This window comes from Takifugu flavidus, chromosome 21 (assembly GCF_003711565.1).
Source record: "Takifugu flavidus isolate HTHZ2018 chromosome 21, ASM371156v2, whole genome shotgun sequence".
Lineage (NCBI taxonomy): Eukaryota > Metazoa > Chordata > Actinopteri > Tetraodontiformes > Tetraodontidae > Takifugu > Takifugu flavidus.
In genome coordinates, this window is record NC_079540.1 from 6,005,581 (window position 1) to 6,013,461 (window position 7,881).

Here is a 7,881-nt window from a genome sequence, read left to right on the forward strand (position 1 = left end):
AATTACAGCTTCCTGCTTTGTTGCCGATTGATGTTTCCGCTCCGGCGTTCCCGAACGAGCGTCGGCATCGAGCGGCCGAGCTTAAAGGTGGATAAAGTTCCTGAGACGGAGCCGCTCCAGCCTCGTCTGGGCTTGACTGAAAATGTTCGCGGTCACAGAAAAGCGTCGTTACGATAAAAATCGTTCTGAAGGGAAGAAAACAGACGTTTGTCCCTTCATGTGAGGAGAAGGAGGAATGTTTATCTGATCAATCGCACTCAGGGTTAGATCAAAGGAGTCCTAGCACCTCAGAATAAAGAGGATCTGTTAGCACAGCTGAGTCGTTAGCACAGCTAACAGTGTTGACGTGAATAAACGACACATGACATCTGTTAGCATCACACATGTAGCACAGCGACAACACAAAAGCCCTCCTTAAACGACTTTTTCCACCTCTGATTGCGACAAAAGTCCAGATTCAACACAGAACGTCTGGAATTATGTTTATTTATAATGCGGCATCGAAAAATGAGACAATTTGGCCTCAGAGAAGCGATACAACAGTGTTGACATCCGTTGCCTCCCAAACTCCACGTTGAGTCAGTTAGCGGGACAACCTAGCTAGCTGGGGCGCTACAGCCGGGGAAGCTAACCTGTTTATCTTAACGTCTATTCATATTTGCTGCCAGCTAGCTTGAGCTGCCCAAGGTTGCTTTGAATAAAATCGTAATGATATACGATGCGTCGGAACTCTCCTTTCCTTATTTTCACATGTTGCCATGGAGACGCGCCTTTTTAGAAATGTTTAGAAAAAGTCTTGAAAAGCTGCACAGTGGGAGGAGGAGGAGAAAAAAGACCTAAGGCAGAGTTCTCAGAGGGTTAGGAAACATAAATCAAGAGGCTGTGAGAACTTTGGTCCGAGCCGCACAAGAATATAACGAAAATAACCCAAAGTTCAGACGGGCGAAGGAAAAGATTCCGTAGCAGCAGCGAGGACGGAGGTGAGGTCTGAGGCCGAGGAGGAGAGCCTGTCGAGGAGCCAAAGAGGTTCTGGAATCATCTCAGAGGGAAGTCCCGCGTGTTTAATCACACGTCTGGTTCCGGAAGTCGTCACCTGGAGGTGGAGACGAGGAGCCAGGGAGCAGCAGGGGCAGACCTTCCATCAGGCCTCCAACGTTCCCTCTGACCTTCGGGGAGTTTTCCTTTGGGCCGGCGCTACGATGCCGGTTCTGAAGAGAACCTGAAGGAACCTCAGAGCCACGACCAGCAAAACATCAACGTCGCTGAAGAACCGGAGATGGTTGAAGGTCGCCTGTGGAATGAATCGGGTTAGCGTGAACACGGCCCCTCCTGGACGATCCGCCATCCTGGGAGTTAGCATCACTGGGAGGATAAATACGGAAACTCCGGCTCTGTAATTACTACCACACTTCCTGTCTGGACCCGGCAGACTTCCTCGGCCCTCGGAGGGGAGGGGGGGTTAGCGAGCTAGCGAGCTAGCTGCAGGCTGAATAACTGAAACCTGAGAGGAATTCTAGCGTGATCCCGTCGCGCTGCGTCCCCGCGAGGTTCCATCTGCAGGAAAATGACAAACAAAAGGTTCTGCTAGGCTCTTTTCCTCTGCGCAGCGCAGACTCCTGCGCGGCTAATTGAGTATCAGATGCTAATCTTCCCTCTGCCTCCTCTGGAAGAGGTTCCCCTCTTATTTATTTAGCGACGGCTCAGAGCAGCAGATCGACTTTCCAGGAGATAAAAATCCTCCCTGGCAGCCCGGATCAGCCCACAGGCCCGCGGAGGCTCCGACTCCTGATTTTTAATCAAGATTCCCTCCGGAGGTCACATGGCCTCGTGAACGTTCCTCTGAAATCGTTTTTAGAAAGAACGTTTGTTTTGTTGCGTTTGATTTTGAAGGTGTCCAGTTTAGCCACGCCCCCCGGGGACCCTGAAGGATGCTGGGATAGCGAGCGGGAGGCCCCTGACTGGGAATAAAGGACATTTAAGGAGACACCGTGTTTGGGAATCACCAGAATTCCTGCGATACGATACCTTCACCGAACTTTTGTCTCGACGCAACATAAATGCGATATTGAGCAACATTCAGAGAGGAGAAGTGTCTTTTTTACATGTAGCATTGTTAGCACTGTTAGCAGTGCTAGCAGTGCCGTTGTGGGTTTGGACTCCTAAAGGTTAGAGCTCGAACAGTCCAGAAAACTTTTCCTTAGAACATAAAAGAGAATCGTCGCACTGATTTTCCATCAAAGACCTCCCGTCAGGGCAATCAAAGGGGAAATTTCAAGTGGAAATATTCCCGGGACGTTAGCGTCTGTACCACCGGAGAAGCGTCGACTCTCTGAATGTCTCGTGATTGCCCAATAGGAGAACCTCCAGAGGGTCGATTCTTCGGAAAAAGAGAAAGTTAGGAAGTGCGGCTTCTGTGGTTTTAGCCTCTGTCGTCACATCAGCCATTTTTCCTGAGTTTTCCACACACGCTGGTGGACTGGAGGACATTCCCAGCCCGTCCCTCCCGGCGGCTCCTCTAATGCATTTTACCACCGAAAGGAGACAAATCTCGCCGATGCTAATGGGGGCAAAAGGAGCCTCCGGCAGCACTTCCAGATCCTAATGTGGAGGGCCGGAGCGCCGGAAACGAGGTGGTCACGCTGAAAGGAGATGGGATTGCTGGGATTATAATGGCTTCTGGAGAGGGGGAGAGGCGCAGATGGGCTGCGAGGGGAGCCGCAGCCAAACCGGGCGTCAGTGGTCGGCGTGGGTCACAGGGGTGGCGGCATGGCGGCGTGTTTGAAATGCCGTTAAACTCTGACGTCTGAATCAGGCCAGACACACAGGTGCAGCGGGCACCTGCTGCCGGCATCGGTACCACTCCACAGTGCATGCTGAGGTTTTCCCGACTCATTCGTCACGTGGATTTCTGGCGTGGTTTTCCCTCTAACAAGGACAAACATCCGACGTCTCCTTTTGAAAGGCTCCAGCTAGTTGCAGCGCCTCCGGGCTCTGTGGCGCCCCCTGGTGGCCGCGCCGCCAGCTTGATCCACAGACACAAACAGTCCAGCTCTGTGACGAGCTCGTGCTGTTAGCGGCCGCGTGGCTGCGGCGTGAAATAAAGGGAAAATCTCCACGACAGCTGAGGAAACTGGGCCGTCGCAGGTTTGAGTCCTGTCCAGGTGAGACGGGAGGAGGTCGGATTTATCCCGATGATGTGATTATCCTGCACTTGAAGTCGAGAAATTAAGAATGCCAATAACGAGCTAGCAGCCGCGGCTAATCTTTGTGATAGTGAATAACTTAACTGTAACATAATGTCCAAATCTCCCCGTTTGAGTCTCCGTAATCGTGTCCCTGATCTGTTTCCTGCTCAAACCTACGCAGCCTTTAATCACTTTGAGGCGCGCGGCGCCGCCGAACGCCGCGTCGCTGCAGACAACAATCAAACCATCCGGTTAAATCTCAGGAAAGCGGCTCACATGCTTCCTGCCAGCCCGTCTCCAATCTCCTGCATCTGCCGCGCAAATACAGAAATAAATAAATAAATAAAAACGTGGCTTTATTGCCGTTCCAGCATCAATTTAAAAAAAAAAAAACGTGGCGTTGTAGAAATCCTCTGGTGGTTAATCCCTCCGCCTCAAACCTCCAATCCCACTCTTGGGAAGGTGTTTTTGCATTTCAGGGCCAGACAAAAAGCGCTCCGTCTCCAGACTTTCCTGCGCGTAAGGACAATTCATCCTTCGCTAAACAGCCGCAGTTTAATCACAGCGAGGGCGAACGTATGAATTCCCGCTCGTTACGGATGCTCGCCGCGCGGCCTCGTCCCGCGCGCAGCCATTTCCCGCTACAGCGGCGAGAGTCGTGGCCATCGTTCATGCTGCCATCGTTCACGCTTTGTGGCGCGTTTAGCGACACATGCTCGGGATACGCAGGGAGAGCGGAAGGCAATTGTGTTTAATCATCCCCGGGGAGAGATTTGCCTTGAAAATCATCTCGGCGTGATTGATGACTCCCGCGGTTTCCTCCTTACATCTCTCTCCGGCTCCTCCGACACCTCCTTTCATGAACACATATTGTGGGATGAGATAAGCGAGCTGTAGAACATTATTCCGAGATAAGACGCAACCGCCGAGCCGGAAAAAGGACTCGCAAACACAAAAATCGCACCTGCCGTCGCCGATTAATGAGCGGGATTCTGCGCTGCCTGAGGGGTGATTTACGGGACGGGACTTCCTGTCACATGGTGCCAATCGTTCCTCCTCCCGTGGGTCCGTGATGGCCGATTGATTTGGGAGTATCCCGGACGCCAACGAGGACCATCACAGAAAAAGCAAAAGTGTCCAGCGTCACTGAAAGGGAATTATGGGAGTGATTTATTGGGAATCAGGCGTCCACGTATCCCTCCTCGTACGGGTCGCAAACGTCAGTCACGCGAAGCTGCTGGTGGAGCGATTTTAGAGCGGGGGGCGCCGCATGCACGAGGAATGAAAGTCAAGCAGTGACAGGACGGTTTTCCATCACAGAGACCCCCCGCAGAGCGGCTGAAAGGCGGAGGGAGGAGCCCGGGAATGTCCCGCAGAGGCTGCAGTTTTGGGATTATTGTTTTGTGATTAGGTTGCTGATAATCAGATGTTTGCTCAGTCTCTGTTCTTACGTCTCTTTTCTTTAGCCCCCCCAGACTCCAGACTCCGATTCAGGCTCCGCTGGGTTCTTTATTTGTCCGAGACTTGAGGATTAATTACCTTTTCTTACACTTCTGCGGCTTCAGTTTGTCACACGCTGGTCCTAATTGTAGCTGATTGATCTCTTCAGAAGGAAACCTTTTTTTGGTCTTTTGTGTTCAGCTCTGTGCTGTCGGAGAACCTTTAACATTCCGGCTTGATGGCATTCTTAAAGCTCTCGGAGCGTCAATGATGTTCAATCAGAATGCCTGATTGGTGCTACTTCTGCCAGCGGGTGCCTCTATAGCTAAACAAATGCTCACATTTAGCTAGTTGGTAGCATTGTGCTTTGACTTTTGAAAGGTTGGGTGGTCTGAGGCTACTCTGGGCCGACTCAGACCACAGGAAGACTGGTCCCTTAGGAAGCTCCAATCAGGAGTCCAAGAGTAGGACACACAGTTTTCCTTCCAAGGTGAGGAGAGAATTGGCTCCTGTCAAGGGGAATGATATTGGAATAGAGGAATGGACACGTTAGAGCAGCTTGGCTCTTAAAAGCTGTTAACAAAGAGTGGAATCCTCCGTGTGCGACATCGGAATCCTGCGTGTTAGCCTGGAGCATCAAAGTTGGGCCTGGGGCCGACTGTCTGGACAGACTTGGTTAGCGTGTTGCTCCTCTCATCTCAGCTGGGAAGACTTGTTCATTCCCATAATTCTCAACCAGGCACCTGAACGGCCTCCTGCCAAGGAGGCAGAAACATGTTAAGGGTTTCCATGACAACAAGTGAGTAGATTTATTTTTTTTTTAGAGGAAAAGGGCGTAGAGGGAAGGGAAGAAAGACCTCCTGGTGTTGGGATGAGTGGTCGTTGTTCTCTCTCGAGGGATCAAGGGGTCAAGAGCCGATCCAGCGGACGAGGGAAAACACAGAAACTTCTGGGTTTCCGGTGCCGAGCGTTGAACCCGAGGCTGTTTCCTGAAACCGAAGCTGCCTGAAACAGACCAGCTCAGGCTGCTGCCGTGATTAATTATTCCCATCGTGGAGCAAATTCTGAGAGACAAAAAGAAAAGCGCGGTCCAATGGAAGGCTCGGGACATGAGTTCGGAATAATTACACAGCGACGCCACCAACAGAATCCCACTAACTATTTAGGGCGGATGAGACGCAAGTGGGTAATAATTTTTGAATTAGCATGAATTAGCACGTTGTGCCTAGAGAACGTCTGTTGTCATGACGGCGATACCGATACCAATTTGAAGAGGCCAAAAGGCGTGAACAGATGAAGATCGTGCTCCATGAAGAGCGCGGCTGATGAGCACTGAAGTGGGCGGGGCTTTAGCTTCTGGTGGAGTACAGAACGGCCAGAATAAACTATGTTCTGATCACCCTGAGAGTATGGAGCCGCCTCCCATGACCCCTGAACCCTGACCCTCCTGAAAACTTCATGAGTGCTCCCTTCGAAACATTTCAGAATAATTTTGAATCATCATTTCTGTAACTCGTGGTTCTGATCGTCTCCCTGCCGAAGAAAACGACCTCTGACTCTTCCAAAGGACGGCGGCCTCCGGCCAGCAGAGAGGATCAAAAGGAGAACTTCCAGTCTGGTCTCATTAGTTGGAACGGGAGATGGAAATGAAGTGGAGCGAATGCAGGGGAAAAAGGGCCGTTTTCACCTCCAGGTAATCTGCTGCAACAATTATTCCTGATGAGGTCACAGACACAGCGGAGGACGCTGCAAAGTCTGGATTCAGCATTTTGGAAGGACGGAGATTCCACCGAATTCTGCTAATAGTAGCAACTAGTAGCTAATGGAGTCTTTTGGAAAAACAACACAAGCACCAAACAAACAAATGGTGCACAGACCGAGTTAGAATCCTTTCGCATCCTCATAACTGAGCTGTTTTAGCTTTCAAGTCTGGAGCTGAATCCCCATTTCAGGAGTTGTGGAACGTGTGTAGTTGCAGGTGGAATCACAATCGCAGGCTGTAATTACGGCTCTCACCTGCCGTTCTCTCCCTGAACCGTCATCAGAGCGCCCATAAGTCACGCAAATCTGATTCTAAGTCAAGTGTTAGTCTTCCCTACCAGCTCTGACAAGTTCATTTGGGTATAATTACTCCGCCGCTCAGGTATTCTGTCGACATTTTTCACCCACGTTACCCGACCGGATTAATCTGTCATATTCCTCGACTTTTCCCTGCAGCCGCTGATCTAATCCTCCCAACTCGACGGAGTGTGGCAGCTCAAGAACTTCTTTCACCTGTGAGCTCGCAGTACTTTTTATTTCAGTGGGCTGCTGGTTTATTCATGCGCGCGGCCCCTGTGCTAGCAGATAACGTCATTTAGCGCGACCCTGATCCTTCTCCTGGTCAGACTCGACAACGTGCAGCCGATTCCGCTCCTTTGCCCCGACTCTGCACCACTTAAACTGCGGGCCGTTTGGGTATCCATTAGGAGAATCATTTCCTAATGAAACCTCCTCCTCCAGAGGGAGTGATTAATGGTCGCGGTCAGCCAGCGTTGCATTAGCCAACAACGGCGCACTCTGCAGAATACAGTCAGCAGAGCGCTAGCATCCCAGCGTTGTTGGGACGGCAGAGGCGCTTTCAGATGAAACGAGTCTCTATCTCCTGGATATCAGGAGTTTGCTTGTCCTATTTCCGCATCACAAAGAGCTGGCCAGTGATCTGGAAGTATTATTTAGTAATCCTTTGATTCACACTCGCCGTTTGAAGTCCAGAACCGCACACACCCCCGGTAACGATCGCATGAGATTTTCTTTAAGGGCGCCGGAGATGAAGGGATTATGCCGGAAAGGATCATTAGGTCTGTTTAATCACTCCCAGTAAAAAAGCTGCCGGGCCTCCCAACAAACCGGAGCCGCCTCGTTTGGAGACGAGTGAAACTCCCCGACATCGGAAGCCATCGCACAGACACACGACGGCCATATGTTGGGGACAACAGGATGGCGTCTTTGCTGGATCTCCCTCCCCCGGGGGGCAAAGTCTGCCAAACTCAGCAGAGCGCCGCCACTTTTTGCTTAAACATATGGCGGCGCCGCTGCCTGCGAGGACGGTGCCTTGCACCAGGGGAGGGTTCCGACAGTCGCGCGGCTCCATCGGCTCGGCGGGGCGTTCGTTCGTCGGTAATGACACGGACAGGAATCAGGAGAGCTCTCTGCGGGGAGAAAAGCTGTTTCCTCCACCATCAATTTACCGATCTATGACTTGAGCAAAAGCCTC

General features: G+C 51.4%; 1 long non-coding RNA gene across 1 annotated transcript; it reads right to left on the minus strand.

Annotated features, from left to right (window-relative positions):
• Window positions 1–466: 466 nt before the first annotated feature.
• LOC130518660 (uncharacterized) lies at window positions 467–4,674 on the minus strand. Its single transcript, XR_008948117.1, has 2 exons — window positions 4,150–4,674; window positions 467–1,554 (listed from the first exon to the last, which is right to left on the minus strand). It is a non-coding gene; the product is annotated as an uncharacterized LOC130518660 (long non-coding RNA).
• Window positions 4,675–7,881: the final 3,207 nt, after the last annotated feature.